Source organism: Siphateles boraxobius, unplaced genomic scaffold (genome assembly GCF_051911475.1).
Source record: "Siphateles boraxobius isolate OS27281-9 unplaced genomic scaffold, OSU_SipBor_1 87, whole genome shotgun sequence".
Lineage (NCBI taxonomy): Eukaryota > Metazoa > Chordata > Actinopteri > Cypriniformes > Leuciscidae > Siphateles > Siphateles boraxobius.
The window spans coordinates 409,418-428,366 of NW_027509216.1; the positions used below are offsets into that span (position 1 = coordinate 409,418).

Consider the following 18,949-nt stretch of genomic DNA (forward strand, 5'->3'; position numbering starts at 1 on the left):
CAGATGTGGGCCAGATCAGTATTCCACAAGTGCCAGATGTGGACCAGATCAGTACTCCACAAGTGCCAGATGTGGGCCGGATCAGTATTCCACAAGTGCCAGATGTGGGCCGGATCAGTACTCCACAAGTGCCAGATGTGGGCCAGATCAGTATTCCACAAGTGCCAGATGTGGGCCAGATCAGTATTCCACAAGTGCCAGATGTGGGCCAGATCAGTACTCCACAAGTGCCAGATGTGGGCCAGATCAGTACTCCACAAGTGCCAGATGTGGGCCAGATCAGTACTCCACAAGTGCCAGATGTGGGCCGGATCAGTACTCCACAAGTGCCAGATGTGGGCCGGATCAGTACTCCACAAGTGCCAGATGTGGGCTGGATCAGTACTCCACAAGTGCCAGATGTGGACCAGATCAGTATTCCACAAGTGTCAGATGTGGGCCAGATCACTATTCCACAAGTGTCAGATGTGGGCCAGATGTGGGCCGGATCAGTATTCCACAAGTGCCAGATGTGGGCCGGATCAGTATTCCACAAGTGCCAGATGTGGGCCGGATCAGTACTCCACAAGTGCCAGATGTGGACCAGATCAGTACTCCACAAGTGCCAGATGTGGACCAGATCAGTATTCCACAAGTGTCAGATGTGGGCCAGATCACTATTCCACAAGTGTCAGATGTGGGCCAGATGTGGGCCGGATCAGTATTCCACAAGTGCCAGATGTGGGCCGGATCAGTATTCCACAAGTGCCAGATGTGGGCCGGATCAGTACTCCACAAGTGCCAGATATGGGCCGGATCTGGGCCAAAACAATGTTGCTATCTGGGAAAATATTTGAGGCCAAAAATTATGATGTGAGAAAGACCAATGAGAAACAGAAAATACCATATGTTAGTACTGATAATAATTTTGTAAACTATTGTGCCTAAGCAGAGATATTAAAGACGCACAGTAATTTTTATGTCGTGTTGTAAATGACGCCTAACGGCATGAATCATCGTCAGTGACATCATGCAACAACCATTGTAGAAATGCTCTGTTCTAGTCAGTCATGATTTTTTTGAAAATATAAATAATTATTCCACTGATTTGAGTCAATGTGGGAGTACATGATTTTAAACAAAACTTTTTCAATGAGAATTAAATGACTTGAGTTCACCTCTAAGTTCTTTTTTAAAGTGATGAGAAAGACTGGCAAACCAGTGCAAGAAATACACTAAACTTCTGTGACATTTCGTAAACTAATGACTTTAAATCGATTCATTTTGATGAATGTCTAAAACGCTTTGTTTAATTCCATGTAACATGTCTGCTATATTTCACATCAGAATAAAGAGGAGTGTCAGTGACAGAAGAAACTACAGCAGGTTTATCAGCCTGAATGATGGGAGGGACTGTGTCTGTTCAGGCGTTACAAGAGAAAGAGGAAATAAACCAGGAAGAATCTCCTTACGATCGTACAAACTTTCATATGGACACAATTTTATTAAGACAGTCTTGAGAACACAGTGAATGTTGAGTTGAAGGTAAGTCATGGAAGAATCAGAAACACATTTACCTGAAGTCTGGAACGAGTGTGACTTGAGGACCATGTTTGTGTTCAACAGGTTTAATGCATTTAATACTTAATCTTGTAAATAAATTACAAGTTTTTTAATCAAAATTATAGATATATTTGCACATTTGAAAATGAAATCCTGATTCAACAACCTTCAACGTGTTTATATGTATTCATTTGTACTAGATGTAGAAACACATTGTGTATTTGTGTCTTGTTTTGTCTTGACCCGTTTAACCGGTTTTCTTTGAACAGAAAGTGATTGTAAATGTGTATCTCGCTTTTGGACAGAAGGTTAAGTGAAAGTGTTATTCTAAGGCATAAAGCATGTATGCTGACAAACTTTTCTGTAATGTTTTCTCTTTTTTCATATTTTATTTTTTAGGATCTGTCTCAGAGATGAAGTTCATTTGTTTGACTCTCCTCCTTGTTAGTGGAATTACACATTCAAGATCAGGTAATTTATTAATCATTGTGAATAATAGTTTTGAACAGTACTGTTTGTCTGGATCAACATTAGGGTAAAATCCTTTAGGATGTGTAGTTCAGATCCCTCTCTTTCTCTTGTAACAGAGGAGTATGAAGTAGTGGGACCTGCAGATCCTGTATTTGCTGTCGCTGGTGAAGATGTGATTCTGCCCTGTATTATCAAACCCATCATCAGTGTTGTGGACATGAGAGTGGAGTGGTTTAGACTTGATCTGAGAGACTCACTAGTGCATCTCTATGATAATCATGAAGACAGAAACACAGATCAGATTCAGTCCTACAGAGGAAGAACAAAACTGATCCATCAAGAACTACAGAGAGGAAACGCATCACTCAAACTCTCAACAGTCCGAGTCTCTGATGAAGGACGTTATAAGTGTTTTATTCAGTCTAAATCCCGATATGATGACGCCACTGTTGATGTCAGAGTTGAAGGTGAGGAAACCAGTGAAAACTAACATGTTCTTTTCACAGAAGAAACTAACTTTAAAAAGCCAGAATATCAACATCATGTTCTTGTTGATCTGCAGTTGTAGGACGTCCTCCAGTGATCACTGTAGATGGGTTTGATCGTTCAGGAGGGCTTCATCTACAGTGTGAATCTGAAGGTTGGTATCCTGAACCTGATCTTGAGTGGCTGGACAGTGAAGGAGTCAGTTTGAGTTCAGAAACTACAGAGACACACAGAAACACAGACGGATTCAGTGTCAAACACACCATCACTGTATATGACAGTAACAACAAGATTCACTGCAGAGTCAAACTGAGACATCACATGCTGGAGACACTGATAAACACCACAAGTAAGTACTGACACTTCTGTTACTGTACTTGTCAGTTTCACATGATATTTCTGATGCAGTAAAACCAATTAATGATTATCAGCTTATTCTGTAAAGCTAAAAGCAATAGCAACATTACGTTTATAATAGAGTTTTGTATCAACATTATTGATACAAATGTGTATGTGCCATTCAGAACTGAACATTATGTAAACACCTGTAAAACTATGTTTGATTTACACAATGTGCTTATTTACTGATTTGTTTTGCAGATAATATGTTTATTTCTTGGAGGACGTCAGTCATCCTGATTTCAGTTTTTGTTGTGCTCATTGTGATTGCTGGAATACTGATAGCCGTGTTCTCTCATAAACACAGAGGTAAAGTTCTTGTTTTCTTGCTATTTTATATGTTTTATGTTAATAAATAAGGCAGACTGGGGTCTATTTCATATCATGTCTATTTATGAACGTCTGCATAACTTACACACAGAGACATCAACAATCAGCACATGAATCTCAACAATGGTGACAATCAAAAGTTTCATGTCGCAATGCATGCTGGGTGCCAGCATAGTACAAAACTCCCAGCATGCATTGCAGCATGAATAAATTATACAGCTGTAATGGTCTTACCATTTTTTGTGTTTGCTTGTTTTTTTGCTAATGTTTTTGTTGACTTTTTTGTAGCCTGTTTTGTGATGTTCAGAGTATTATTATTTTTGATTGTCACCATTGTTGAGATTCATGGGCTAATTTTGATGTCAGTGATGTCTAAGTGATGTTATAACTATGTTTTTGTTCATGATGTGTTAAATCTTCATTATAACTGATTGCTGTTGAACTCTTGCTGTAGTTTCACAGTGGCGGTAATGTAAAGTTTTAGTGTTCTCCGAACACCGAGGTCCTGTAAAAATATTAGTTTCGTGCGAATCGGTATCTCTGTGGTTTAGTGGGGTCGTATATAATTTTTTCAAGGTTTTTGTTTCCTTTGTGCTTTTTTATCCATCTTTCACGAAGAATGGAGGCTTGAGTGTTTTGATAGTATGTTGGGTGCTGGGTCATCGCTATTCACCATACAACTACACAATTTGCAGAAAGAGAAAGCTGAAAACCATCAGAATAGCAAAAACAAAAAGAATGGTTTGATGGAAATGAGTGACATGTATATCAGCATGCGGTAAGGCTCAATTTTCTGTTTATGATATATCATACAGCTAGACCTATAATAACAAAACATTTCCAAGCAATAGCCTATTGACATCATATCCGGGAGATAAGTCAGTAAATTCGAGTAAAATCACAGGCTTCGCTTATCCCGTGCGAATGTATGCAGCACACAAAATTCAGATGTGAGGGTTTATTTCTAATTCACACGAGGTCCCCAGATGATACTACCGTAAAACTTCAAATAATAGCCCGGGCTTTTATTTTCCCAAATCGCCGAACTGCACCGGCTTGTATTTCAGACAGGTGTCTATATGAGACAGTCCTTTAATTTAGTGTTGAGATGTTGTTCATTGAGTGTAGGTCTAGAGATAACGATCCAAATAGCATAGGCTGATAGACGGAAAGCATGACAGTAGGTTACCACATTATATTATGTTTTATTTATAATTCGAATGTGTTTAACAAATCAGTTAATGTAAGAATTAGCCTACTATATTACCGTATGTCTAAAGTGGTTCGCACACCGGACGAGAAGCGCAGAGCTGCGTCTAGGATAACTCGAGGTATCGCACACCGGACGCGCACTTTATGGCCAGCAATATTGTTATGTTTAAGGACATTATGGAGTTAAGATAATGTATGTACGATGTTATGATTGCACTGTACAATTAAATAAAATCGTTGCTAAGTCTGCAGTCTGAACACTTTACCTCAGAGAGCCGTTAACTGAATGAATTGAGAATATCATAATACCTCGAGTTGTCATAGACGCGGCGCTGCGCTTCTCGTCCGGTGTGCGGCCCCCTTTAGATTATTGGCAGCATAAAAAAAACGAAATGATGTGACAGCCATGGACTGTACAATACAATTTACCGGTAATATCCATTGAGCCTATGAACTTGTTACTCGAAACACATCAACAAGAAAGAATGAAGGCTACCCTGTAAAACAAATGTAAACATGTGATACAAAATGACCCTATTCATCATTAACATCATCACCTCGATGCTCAACTTCAAGTTCATTGGTGAATTCCTCCTCGTCGCTCTCCTCCACCTCTCGCTCTCCGGCCTCCGCTAACTCTGCCGCCTTTCTTGTGCTAAAAGCTCCCGCCCAGACGCGCAGGGCTCTCTTGCGTGCGCAATCTGCACCATAGAACTGGCTTAAACAGACGATCTGACGGGTTTTAGAAGATTAAATACAACCCGAAACTAAAACACAGACCAGGCCTCTATTTGAGACCGGCCTTTATTTATCCAATCCTGTCGCCACACCAGGCGTGTAAAAGAGACAGGCGTCTATTTGGGACTCGGCTATTATTTGAAGTTTTACGGTAATCCCATGGGAATAGGGTTTCACTAGTTCACACTTACATACAATTAGAGGGAGTAAGTTTAATGCATATTTGGCGTGCTGTCCGGGGGGAGGGCTTCAAGCTCGGAGTTCGGCCCGAACCCAGAGTAAACCCCCCCCCCCCCCCGTATGTAAATGGTTAGGACAGGAAGTGTGGAGAAGGGGTGGTGGAGGAATGCTGCTAAACTGTCAATGAATTGAGGTGAGACTGCTGAGTATATATACCATTTATCGTTGATTGCCGAGTGCTCTCCACTCGTGTTAATTATCTGCGCGTGCTCCTCCCGAACTTTGTTAATAAAACATAATTTAAGACAGATATTGGCTTTTATCTTCATTAGAAGTACTGAGGAAAATGTCTTTGTCCCAAACACTATTGTAGGAAATATATGTGTGTATATTTCTTATTCTTAAGTCTTATTTTTACCTATGAAAGGTCTTAAATTTTAGATGACACTTTGACTTAGTTTTAATTTGCTATATATTTAATGCTGTTTTCTCTTGTCTTTATTCTACATTTTCTTCAGCACACGATCAACTACAGAAAGGTAAGAACAGAATACAACATGGTGAATGTGTCTTATTTTATTTATTAAAGGGGTCATATGATGGTTCTAAAATAACATTATTTTGTGTATTTGGTTTAATGGAATGTCTTTACCCGGTGTTAGGTTAAAAAAAATGTTGGTAATTTTTTGGTAATATGTATGGTAGTCAATGGCGAGAGACAATCTTATCTTCTTTTTATTCCGTCTGAACTGTGGCCTGAATTACACATATGATGTTTGCAGTGGCGGGGGGGCCGGTGCCCCTGTGACAACAAGCTTGGCCCCCCTTGTGGCCCCCCTAAATGTGGAGTGTGAAATAATTTTTATAAAACTGTTTTTTGCTATCGTTGTTTTTTACATCCGTTATTTGACACTGGCAACGGGAACACAAATGTAACCCACACATGTTCTTCTAGAGGGACTACTTAAAGCGGAACACAACAGTATCGTTGCACACTACATAGATATTGTTGCGGCTTTCCTTAAGCCCAGGACAGGTGGTAAGGTGTTCTTCACACATAAAACACTGCACACAGCGATATCCGTTTGAACAGTTGTTTTTGTCCATTTATTGAGATGTTACGGAGGTTTTACATTGCATTGCTTTCTATGGTAAGAACCATAGATTCCCGCCACCTGTCCCTTCTGATTCAACCCAACTCAGTTTAAATACCATGTGATGGAACAGGTGTGACTTTCACCTGCACCACTGATGCACACCGCCATCTAGTGGTGGAACAAATTACATTTGGCTCCTACACACCGGCCCCATAATTGTAAAAATTCACAATTAAACAACATATACATAGGGAGCCATAAATGTCCTTGTATGTGAATTCCAATTCTGCTTCAGTGCTCAGCTTCTAGTAGTAAACAGATTTTGGACAAAGGCCTATCCAACTGTCCTGTTTTTGTCTTAATTTGGACTGATCGAACAAATCCATTTCTATCAGGATAGGTTTTAATTACTCTTCCCATCAACCAGGAGCCGCGAGGAGCTACAGGATCCATGATAGCAACAATATCTCCTACTGTAAAGTTTCTTTGTGGTTTTATCCATTTCTGCCTCTCTTGTAGTAATGGTAAATATTCCCTTACCCATCTTTTCCAGAAGAGATCTGATAAATATTGTACCTGTCTCCATCGTTTCTTGATGTACAAATCTCCTTCATCGAAAACTCCAGGAATCCTCAGTGGTTTAGATTTTAGAAGGAGAATATGATTAGGCGTAAGTGCCTCAAGATCGTTCACATCATCAGAGGCTTTCGTAATAGGACGGGCATTAAGGATTGCTTCTATCTCACACAGAAGAGTTTGAAAGCTTTCATCATCCATAGATTGTTGTCTAATGGTTGAATGCAACACCTTTTTCACAAGCCGAATAAGTCTCTCCCAAATTCCACCGATGTGAGACCCGGCAGGAGGGTTAAATATCCACTGAAGTCCCCTTGATGATAATGCATGCTGGATCTTGTTATGGTCTAACCCAGTTACTGCTTCCCTCAGCTCCCGCTCAGCTCCAACAAAATTTGTACCATTATCTGATCTCAACTGGGCGACTTGACCACGACGACACATAAACCGGCGAATGGCATTAATACACGAGTCTGTATTTAACGTATAGGCCATCTCAAGATGTACAGCCCTGCTTGCCATGCAGGTGAAAATTACCCCGTAACGCTTAATTGATCCTCGACCTCTCTTGATTTCAATGGGCCCAAAGTAATCAACACCGACGTTTGTAAATGGGGGTAAATCGGGTAAAACTCTCTCTGCTGGCAAGTCAGACATTTTTTGCTCTCCCACCTTTCCTTGAAGGCGACGACATATGACACAGTCAGAGATTATTTTCCGACAAGCAGAATTAGCGTTAGTTATCCAGTAACGCTTACGGAGAAATGACAACATATAATTTCTTCCTGCATGGCCCAGTTGCTGATGCACGTGCTTCAAGATAAGTTGAGAAATAGCCTGATCTTTAGACAATATAACTGGACGTCTTTCTTCCTCAGGCATGGCAGCCTTAGCAAGTCTCCCTCCTACTCTCAAAAGACCATTTTCCAGCACTGGATCAAGCCGAAAGATGTCACTCTTTTTCTTGACAGTAGCTCCTGCCTTCAATGCAATAATCTCATCAGAAAATCGCTCTTGTTGACAATACTGAATGATAACAGTTTCCGCTCTCATGAGATCATCAGCAGTCAACGTTTTGCCATCCACTTTAGCCTTCATCTTTCTTGTTGCATGAGATCTATTTGCTTCATTTTTTGGAATGTCCTTTGTACAAGTAGATGCCTGTAAAGCCTTCCTCTGTTTCACAAGCTGCATAAGCATTTCCTTGATCTTGAGCATCCATGCTACAGAGGTTTTCAGTCTTGCAAAATCAGAAAAATAGCTGAAGAACTGCCTGGTAGGAGACTTTGAAACCTGACAGGCAAAAGCCTGTACAGTGTATTCCACCTTAACTTCCTGGTCATCTGTAGGTATTGACAACAGATTCATGTTGGACTTGGGCCATTCTTCTTCTTCCTTCAAAAGAAAATCAGGTCCCTTAAGCCATCTCTCACATGCTAAAAACTCTTCAGCACCAAGACCCCTAGATGCCTCATCCGCCGGATTCAAACTTGACTTTATGTGCCTCCATTGCACAACAACTGTTGAGTCTCTTATGACAGCCACTCTATTTGCTACAAAGGTGTGGAACCGCTTGGTTTCATTTTGAATATATCTCAGTACAGTCATACTGTCTGTCCAGAATACAGATGAATCCAAATGAACCTGCAACTCTCTTTTTAGCATTCTATCAACCCGTACAGCGAGAACAGCAATCAACAGATCCTCCAGCCTGGCAACAGAGATCCTATTAGCAGTGACTACAGGACAGCCAGTCTCTCCTTTGTCACTACTACCACCTCTTAGTGGCCCATTCACGACCCACCCCAATAGGGTCTTGACAGCATAGGGTCCCCCGCCTTGGCTGTTAATGATTTCCCACGGTTCCATAAGATTTGATGCATTGAGACCAATCAACAGTTCAACCTCTGCATTAATACTGGGAATTCTGATACTCTCCAGATATGGATAATCTTTCAAGTCATCCAGAGTGAGAATGTTATTCTTGCTCACAGGCATTGATGTTTGACTATACAGCTCTGGTAAATCCACAAAGGTCTGTCCATCCAGGCTTGAAATTTGAAGACCACGGAGCATGAACGTGTCTACAGACTTTTCTTGGCCTAAAGTACGGAGCAGTATGGAGCTTCTTGTTCCAGTAAGATTCAATTTTCTCATAAGATCTTCTGTACAGAAACTGGCTGAACTTCCTGGATCCAAAAATGCATAGGTGTTGACAATCTTGCTGCCTGACTTCACCTTGACTTGTACTGGAATGATAGACAGAACACACTCCTTGTTCCCGGCCCCATTTTGACCACACGCCTGCAAAGCAGCAAGAGCATTTGTTACTGGTAATGGTGATGGTTCGCCTTTGGTTTCTATGTGAAGCAAGGTGGGATGCTTTTGATTGCAGACATCACAAATTAATGGGTTTCTGCACTCTTTACTTACATGTCCAATCTTCAAGCACCCAAAACAGGATCTATTTCCTTTTAAGACGCTCAGTTTTTCTCTGTGTGTCATGTTCTTTAGACGAGAACACCTATCCAATGAATGGCAACCTTTACAGACAATACACATTTTATTGATGTTCTTTTGTTGAGCAAAACTAGTAGAGGTAGTTTGTACTTCAGATGGACACAGCTGTGAAACAGTATGTACAGCTGCAACAGTTGCAAGACCTTTACTAGTAGATTTAGGCTGAGCTTTAGCATGAAATGAAAAGGATGCCTGTCCACTCTGTAGATCTCCGAAGAATGGATCGGAAAGAATCTTTACCTGATGCTCAATAAACCTCACCAAATCAGAAAACATGGCCCTGTTGCCACGACGCTCCTGTAACTCGCAGGCAGCAGCCCTCCATTTTTCTCGAAACTTGTAAGGCAGCTTCATCACAATGAGTCGAAGGTTAGATGGAACATTAATTTCGTCCATATGCTGTAAGTCTTCCATTACGTTACAACAGCTTCTCAGAAAAATTGAAAAAGACTCCAAAGCATCAACATCTTCACCCTTTAACATAGGCCAGTGCATGACCTTCTCCATATATGCTGCTGTTACTTTGATTTCGCTACCAAAATGTTCTTTAAGCAGATTCTTTGCCCTGTCATATCCTTGATCAGCTCTCATATTGTGACAACTACGGACTAACTCTCTTGGCCGTCCTCTTGTATATTGCTCTAGATAGTAAAGGCATTCTTGTTTGTCCTCGGTTTTCTTTTCAATGGCTTGTTCAAAAGCCTGAACAAAAGAGCCATACTGCAATGGATCTCCATCAAACTCCAGTATCCTTCGAGGTGGAAGAGAAACCAATGCTCGCTGTTGCAACAATTGAGCGGTAATGTTAGTTTGCTGTTGTATAACATCGTACAAAGTAGAATTTGGAGTAGAAACTTGAGTGTTAATTTGTTGAGGCAACAAATGTTGTGTCTGAATGTTATCTTCAGGCCTGTAGGAACTTAAATTCTGCTGCTTTGCAGATGAAGGTTTATAGTTCATTGAAGCTGGTACTTGAGTTTGCATGCTTGATCTCTCCTTTGGACGTACAACCAAATTTTCATGTTGAATACTTCCATTTCTTGGCTGTAAAGACATCTTTGGGTTAGAGCATTTATTTGATGTACATGATTTTACATGCTTCACATAATATGCATTCATTGGATCCTCTTCCTTACTCATTCGTTCAACACTTCCTTCACTCATTTCCAGCACAGACAATTTAGCAGTGGCAGCAGCTAATTTTGATTCCATTTGTAATTGTTCCTTTTCTCTCCGCAGTTTCTCTTTTTGTCTTTGAAGATCTTCCTCTTTGGCCTCAAGAACATGCAATTTTTTCAAAGCGGTTACAGATTGCAAAAGGGCTGCCTTTTCAGCTTTAGCTTTGAGACGAGCAGATGCAGTGCTTGAAGCCTTTGAAGAACCTGACGAGGAATGAGGTTTAAAGCGAGATCCTTGCTTTGAAGCATTAGATACACTGTCATCAGGATTTACATTTGTGTCTATTAAAGACATTCCATCATCATATAAAACTCCAGCATCAGATAACCATTGTTTGACATCAGTGATGAACTCATTATTTTCTTTCAATTTGCCAACAAGCCACCTTTGTTGCTGTTCCCACTCAGTTTTAAGCATGGGCATTTTCAGCAATGAATTATGAGTTTCAACGGCATCTTTGCACAGTGTTTCATAACTCTTGAAATATTTTTGCACATCAGAAACAGTTTCTTTGGTCACTTTTCCAGAAAGAAGATTGTTGATCCTTTGTTTAATTTGATTTGTTTGAGTGAACTTTGATTTACATTGCTTTTGTAAATTCTCAATAGACAATGAAACACCTTTGTCAGTCATTTTCCTGACTCTTTTCTCTGTTCCAACAGCACTGTTTCTCTCAGTAACAGCATGGCCATGCACTGAACTACTTTCAATAACATCGACATCATCCTTTTCGCTCGTGAATTCATCATCATCATTCATTTCTCCAATGACGCTTATTGCGCACACACGCGCGTTCCCTTTAATGCACGTTCAATAAGCCTTAAAGCGAAGATAATAATACTGAACAAAGTGAAATCCACTTCAACACAACATGCAACACGCTGAAAGTATTGTTGATTGTAGAAGAACATAATCATTCGAACTCAGGCCGCGATTCAACCTTCTTCCTGTATCAGATCTCATAATGTGATGAATATCGCTCAAAGAAGAAGTTCACTCACCGCCGTTTTGTAGAGCTTCTGAGATTTCTCCGCATGTACAAGCTTGAAGCATAAACACTCTGTTCAGTTTTAGACGATAAGACTCTGCAACACATCAGGTAAGCGATCCACACTCCAGTAGTAGTCACTCACTCTGCCATATGCGCCAGTCAAACCCTTTTCCATTCACAGAATTCCTCCGTCCATTCCAATGCACAAAAACTCAATTCCAAACGATATCTCCTTAATCCGAGAGAGGTTCTTACTTGTGTTGCGGCTTTCCTTAAGCCCAGGACAGGTGGTAAGGTGTTCTTCACACATAAAACACTGCACACAGCGATATCCGTTTGAACAGTTGTTTTTGTCCATTTATTGAGATGTTACGGAGGTTTTACATTGCATTGCTTTCTATGGTAAGAACCATAGATTCCCGCCACCTGTCCCTTCTGATTCAACCCAACTCAGTTTAAATACCATGTGATGGAACAGGTGTGACTTTCACCTGCACCACTGATGCACACCGCCATCTAGTGGTGGCACAAATTACATTTGGCTCCTACAGATATCCATAATAAAGGCTAGATGTCTTATGCCGGAGCCTCTATCGTCTTACATAGTCTTTACCGCTACATAGTCTTTACCGTAGCTACTGCAAAAAGAAAAAGAAAAAAACAGTTGAATGTTAAGCTATTCTATTGCTGTTATATATAAATATTGTCCAACATTCCCAATTATCTGATATAGCATGTCCTTTACTTTTATATGTTGGTATTAATTCAGTGTTTGTAATGCTAATACTAAAGGTTTTGTGGGGGAAAAAAGTAGAAAACTTGTCTAAGTATGTGAAATAAACTGTTAAAAGTGATTTGATGATCACTAGTCTAGTGTTACGTTATTCTGTGTTGTCATCATTCAGTTTGGATTTGATCTTTAATGTAACGTTACTTAAAAAAAAAAAATTACAAAGCAGCTGATATTGCCATAGCGACAGCAAACAGCTAGTGGATAGTGATGGGAAGTCCGGCTCTTTTCAAAGAATCGGCTTTAAGAGCGGCTTGTTCGCGAACGACACATCAGCACTAGTGGACTGCTGAGTCGCTTTCACCCCACAATGGCGGAAGCGTAGCGCTGCTGCTGGCGCTGCTGTTGCAGTGAGACAAACTATTGAGTTTCACCTCTTGTTCTTCTATACTCTTTGTTTGAAACCCTAGAAAATAAAAAACAAACTCATTGTGTTCTCTGACTAACAAATTACGCTGTAGTTATTTTTTGAGCGTGGGTGTAATTGAAAGAAAATTACTGATGGAAGGGATACAATTACAGATTGAACTATCTTCTGAAAAATATTATGTAATATTATATTGCTACAATGTTTTTTTTTAATTCAAATTCCAATTTTTCTTTCAATTCAACCTATAATGGTCTAATTAACATTATACAAAGCTGGTGTGCACATCCAAAACACCCAAATTGGGCTCAGGTGCAGGACAACTAAGTGAAATAAACAAAATAAAGAAGTGTGAAGTCCACACACTGAAAAGTACTGCTCCAAAAGAATTTATTAAAAGCAACGTTTCAACCCTCAGGTCTTCATCAGGCACAATATAAATGTAGAGTGAAGTCAACTTAAAATAGACACAGATGATTACCTTAATTAGGCACACACAAAAGGTCACATGACAAATGCAAGTAACGTGACAAATACAAGTCATGTGACCGTTACAATTCATGTCAAAAAACAAAAAAATAATAATTACTATAAATATGCCTTAATATCAAAATCCTCATTCAACCCTAAAGGTGACAAAGTACTTAAGGTGTAAATCCAAAAACATTCCCTCTGTAATAATTTATTCTCATAATTTCCTCTTGAGGGTTTTGTTACTTTTTCTATACCAATATACTGCAAAGTGCTGATATTATGGCCTGCTTGTCTGAAATGAGCCGCTATGGGGCTGCGCATATCTCCAGTTCTAATGTTACTACGATGTACACTAATACGAGTGTGTAATTGTCTGAATGTTTTACCCACGTATGCAAGACCAGAAGGACAACGAATTAGATAAATCACATGAGTGGAAGCACAGGTAATAGTAGCCCGTATCGGAATATCACGACCAGTACGTGGATGACTAAACGATTTACATTTGTGTGTAAAAGCACACTGGGCGCAATTACCACACCTGTAATTATCTGGAGGAAGAGTTGGAATACCTCGTTTTGTACGTGAAGGATATTCAGATTTTACAAGCAAGTCACGAATATTGTTTTGAGGTTTAAAGACTAATTTCGGACCGTTTTTAAAGACACCTGATAATTTAGGATCACTTGAAATAATATGCCCGTGTTTATTTAAGATTTTACGGAACTCCGAGTACTTCGTTGTGCAAATAGGAGCATTAAGAACTTGCGTTTTGTTATGTTTTGAATTTCACTATGGAATGCGATCCAGTAAGCATTAGTTTTCTTGATGTTCGAGTATACATATGTGACGGGAAACTCCATACCGATCTATACCGAAAACCAATGGACCGCAACACTATTTTAAGAGGCGATAGTTTCCATCCTAGACCTTTAATTAAGAGTTTACCTATCAGTCAATTTAAGCGTGTGCGTAGAGTTTGTAGCACAGATGAATCTTATACTCATCAATCCAATGATTTAACTAAAAGATTCTTGAATCGTGATTACCGTACAGAATGGATCGAAAATGCCAAAAAGAAATTCAACGAGACATCTCAATTGCAGTGTTTGCGTACAAAACATAACAAAACGCAAGTTCTTAATGCTCCTATTTGCACGACTAGATAATAATAAAAGATGAACGCCATTGTCAAAAATATTGTGTATTTATAGTTTTAGGAGAAAAGGTCCGGTAATTAAAAAAAGGTCAAACGTAAATCTGATTAAATAATTAATGATGAAATTCTTTGATATTAATTCACTTAATGTATTTAATTGGTCTACTTTAATGTCAACTAATTTTAATCAAATTTTTACAATGGCTTGTCTACAAAAAGTCCAAGGTTAAAGTCTAATGTTAGCTATCAAAATATTTTCGGGGAAAAAAGGCGAAAAAACATACATTAGCGGCTCAAATTTTGTTACAAACTATCTTTACAAATATTAAAAGGACTATTCATATGTTGGTGTATCGATGAGCTATAAAGTAGTTTGATTTTAAAAAAAATGTAATGAGTATGATTCGCTAAATAAAATTGACGATACTCACGTTTTGGCTTAAGTTCTTCACATGTTTATCTGATCCAATTTGATAGGAGGCGCTGTCTCGAAAAACGAGGGGTCTGAGAATGCGGGACTCTGGGTGGGGGACTGTAACTGCAGGCTCTGAGTCACTTATTAAGACTGTGACTTGCCGCCGCCTACTGGCGGTTTTAGTTTCATATTTAAAGTACCCTTTAATTAAAACGTTAACATTAGAAATCATTTCATATTTAAATATTGATTTAAAAAAAAATCTCATACCTTTATTTATGCAATTGTAAATGGAGTGTAAATATATTAATGCTGCTTCTGTGTCACCTCTGCACTGCAAAGATGGATTTTGATTGAATGAATGAATTTGACTGGTAACAGTGGTACTGTATAATTATTGTATAATTAAGTGTTATTGTATAAATAAGTATAATTACCGTATAATTTGAATGTTAGTATTTGACATAAAAGGTGATGCATAACTCTAAATAAGTTTAGAAAGAATGTCCATATATAGGTGAAAACGACCCTGGAAATCAATTTAAGGTGGCAAATATTGCCCCTTAATTAAAAAATTAATTTCTGTCACTGCTGTGAACTGACGACTGCATAGAATATGAAAAATATGAATATCTTCGTGAGTCAGCTGTCAATAACAGGCCTAAACCAGCCATTGCACCAGCACAAAAACACAACCAGTAAAATATCATCTAATTATTATCAACAAAACTTTGAAAATATTGATATATATTTTTGTCAATATTGCACACCCCTAATGTACGGTATTAATTTTGATTTCTTCGGGTCTTAAAAAGCCTTGAATTTGACTTTACTAATCGTTTACAGGGTTCCTGCACACTTTTTAGTTACCTTGCAAGTCAGTTAATTTCAATTCAGTCATGTCAATTACAGTTACTGTGACTGATACTGAATATGTAATGCACATGTAAAAATATAATGGAAATGCAAATACATTGTTGAATGATTATAAACATGGTATTTTGCCTGTTAATGCCTGCAGTGCAGTGCAGAAAATGATATGACAACAATAAGGTCTAAATGTAACTGGCCCCTCTAACAGTACAACTGGCCCCAGCTTGGCCCCCCAGTTGAAATGGTCTAGAACCGCCACTGTATGATTGTCAATTTAAAAGATAATTATGAAAGTCATGAAAGTCGCCGTTTGTCATAAAACAGGAGAGTAACATTTAGTTTTATGTGAAAATCGCTCAATGAACTACATCTCTCGTCTCGCACTATGTACGTCACCAAGCTTGTGTGTGTGCAGTCTGGCACAAAACACACAGGCATGACGGCGTAACATTACGATTATAACGTTAGACTATAGATAAAATGACAGTTAGCTTCAGTAAAGTTAGCTTCAGTAAAGTTAGCCTCAGTAAAGTTAGCTTCAGTAAAGTTAGCTTCAGTAAAGTTAGCTTCAGTAAAGTTAGCGTCAGTAAAGTTAGCTTCAGTAAAGTTAGCTTCAGTAAAGTTAGCGTCAGTAAAGTTAGCTTCAGTAAAGTTAGCCTCAGTAAAGTTAGCTTCAGTAAAGTTAGCTTCAGTAAAGTTAGCTTCAGTAAAGTTAGCGTCAGTAAAGTTAGCTTCAGTAAAGTTAGCGTCAGTAAAGTTAGCGTCAGTAAAGTTAGCTTCAGTAAAGTTAGCTTCAGTAAAGTTAGCTTCAGTAAAGTTAGCTTCAGTCACTGAGAGAAAAGGTATGACGTCACATGTGCGTCTTTTGGGTTTGTAGTCTTTGTAATTACGTATTTTCACAGTCTTATACCTCAACAGTTTTACATCAAACTGCCACTTTCTTGACTTTAAAATGTATCTTTTAAATTGACAAACATCATATGTGTAATTCAGGGCACAATTCAAACGGGATCCAAATATTTGTTGTCTTTCGCCATTGACTACCATACAATATTTTTCCGAAATAATGTCCCATGGTCCACCGGAAGGGGGAGGGGCTTAGGCTCTCTATGGCAAGCCGTTTTAGTGTTGTACCCCTGAATAAAGAAGATTAAACACAAAACTCGCTGATGTTTCCCTTCACTGCGAACTTTATGTGGAATCTTGTAGCAATTGACAATAAACAACTTTTCAAAACAGCATCATTCCCCTTCTATCTGAAAACATAAACACATTTAACAGTTGGTCACATGTGCTGTTATTAATGTGAACTTCTAATCCACAACACTATTTAAAGTGTACAAAAAATACAATTAAGTATTTTTAAGGCATTTTATAATTATCTGGACATAAACTCTACTAGTATAGATGCATAAACTAGTACCAACATATTCTAAACATGTAATAAATACACTCTTTTAAGTAATTGTTTTATCTGAAAATGCATAGATCTCTAAAATTATTTTTCTCATTCACTTAATTAAACATTAAATACAATCATACGTACCACATTCACATTAAATGTTGTCTATGTAAGGGTTAATGCCCTTCGAGGTGTCCATTGTCAGGTGTTAATGGACGACGACGAGGCGTGCGCTGGACGGTTGCTCCATTAATACCTGATAATGGACACCTCGAAGGGCATTAACCCGCTTATACCATAGTCACTTGCCAAATAACACATTTTTAAAACATTAGTTTATATTTTAATTAGTTTTACAATCGAAATCTAAAGTTTTTACAAACAATAACTTGGATTCCCTGGTTACGCCTGACGGTTTATTTAGCAACCGGAGATATTTATAGTCCGCTCAGCTCGTAGAACCCTTTTTCAATTAGAGAGCTCTACAATTCAATTCTTACTAGTAGTAACTACAATTAGATAGCTCTCTAATTGAATTTTTAATAGTAAAAAAACTATTAAAGATATGTATGATTGCAGAGCTCTGTAATTGAATTAAAGAGCTCTGCAATTGCATTCTTACTGGTAACAATTCAATTGTAGAGCTCCGTAATTAAAAATGAATGGAAATCAATGGAGACTTATGACTAGTAAGAATTGAATTGTAGAGCTCTCTAATTGTAATTGCTACTAGTAAGAATTGAATTGTAGAGCTCTCTAATTGAATTCTTACTAGTAAAAATGCAATTACGACGAGTAACGCTGGGTACAATTTAAGCTAAAATGGCTTGCCATGGGTCTACCTTATCAATTTTAAACATTCAAACACTATTGAAGGAAATATATGTGTGTAAGCTATATGTTTAATGCTGTTTTCTCTTGTCTTTGTTGTAAATTTTCTTCAGCACACGATCGACTACAGGATGAGAAGAGCAGAATACAACATGGTGAATGTGTCTTATTTTATTTATTAAAGGGGTCATATGATGGTTCTAAAAATAATATTATTGTGTGTATTTGGTTTAATGCAATGCGTTTACGTGGTTTTAGGTTTAAAAAACAATCATTATTTTACACATACTGTACATTATTGTTGCTCCTCTATGCCTTGCCTTTCTGAAACACGTCGATTTTTTCAAAGCTCATCGTTCTGAAAAGTGCGGTGTGCTCTGATTGGCCAGCGTTCCAGGGCATTGTGATTGGCTCAAAAACCTTACGCGTGTGACGGAAATGTCACGTCCCTTACCATATGTGGAACATCAGCTCCCAAAGCAATAATGACGGGGGATAATGTGGGGGGGGGTTACTATAGAGAGCCTAAGTCCCTCCCCTCCGCTTCCGGCTCATGGGACCTTATTTCGGAAAATATATGTATGGTAGTCAATGGGGAGAGACAACTTATCTTTTTATTCCGTCTGAACTGTGCCCTGAATTACACATATGATGATTGTCAATTTAAAAGATAATTATGAAAGTCATGAAAGTCGCCGTTTGTCATAAAACAGAAGAGCAACATTTAGTTTTATGTGAAAATCGCTCAATAAACTACATCTCTCGTCTCGCACTATGTACGTCACCAAGCTCGTGTGTATGCAGTCTGGTACAAAACACACAGGCATGACGGCGTAACGTTACGATATAACGTTAGACTATAGATAAAATGACAGACGTTAGCTTCAGTAAAGTTAGCTTCAGTAAAGTTAGCGTCA

At 38.6% G+C, this 18,949-nt stretch overlaps 1 pseudogene across 1 annotated transcript in view; it reads left to right on the forward strand.

The window, feature by feature from the left end:
- Window positions 1-1,344: 1,344 nt before the first annotated feature.
- The window catches only part of LOC143731495 (butyrophilin subfamily 1 member A1-like), a 329,271-nt pseudogene continuing 311,666 nt past the window's right edge, over window positions 1,345-18,949 (forward strand). Inside the window, exons 1-8 of the transcript XR_013200772.1 lie at window positions 1,345-1,524; window positions 1,812-1,861; window positions 1,942-2,013; window positions 2,130-2,480; window positions 2,576-2,848; window positions 3,100-3,207; window positions 5,877-5,897; window positions 18,146-18,187. The product of XR_013200772.1 is annotated as a butyrophilin subfamily 1 member A1-like (transcript). The remainder of the gene's footprint in view (window positions 1,525-1,811; window positions 1,862-1,941; window positions 2,014-2,129; window positions 2,481-2,575; window positions 2,849-3,099; window positions 3,208-5,876; window positions 5,898-18,145; window positions 18,188-18,949) is intronic.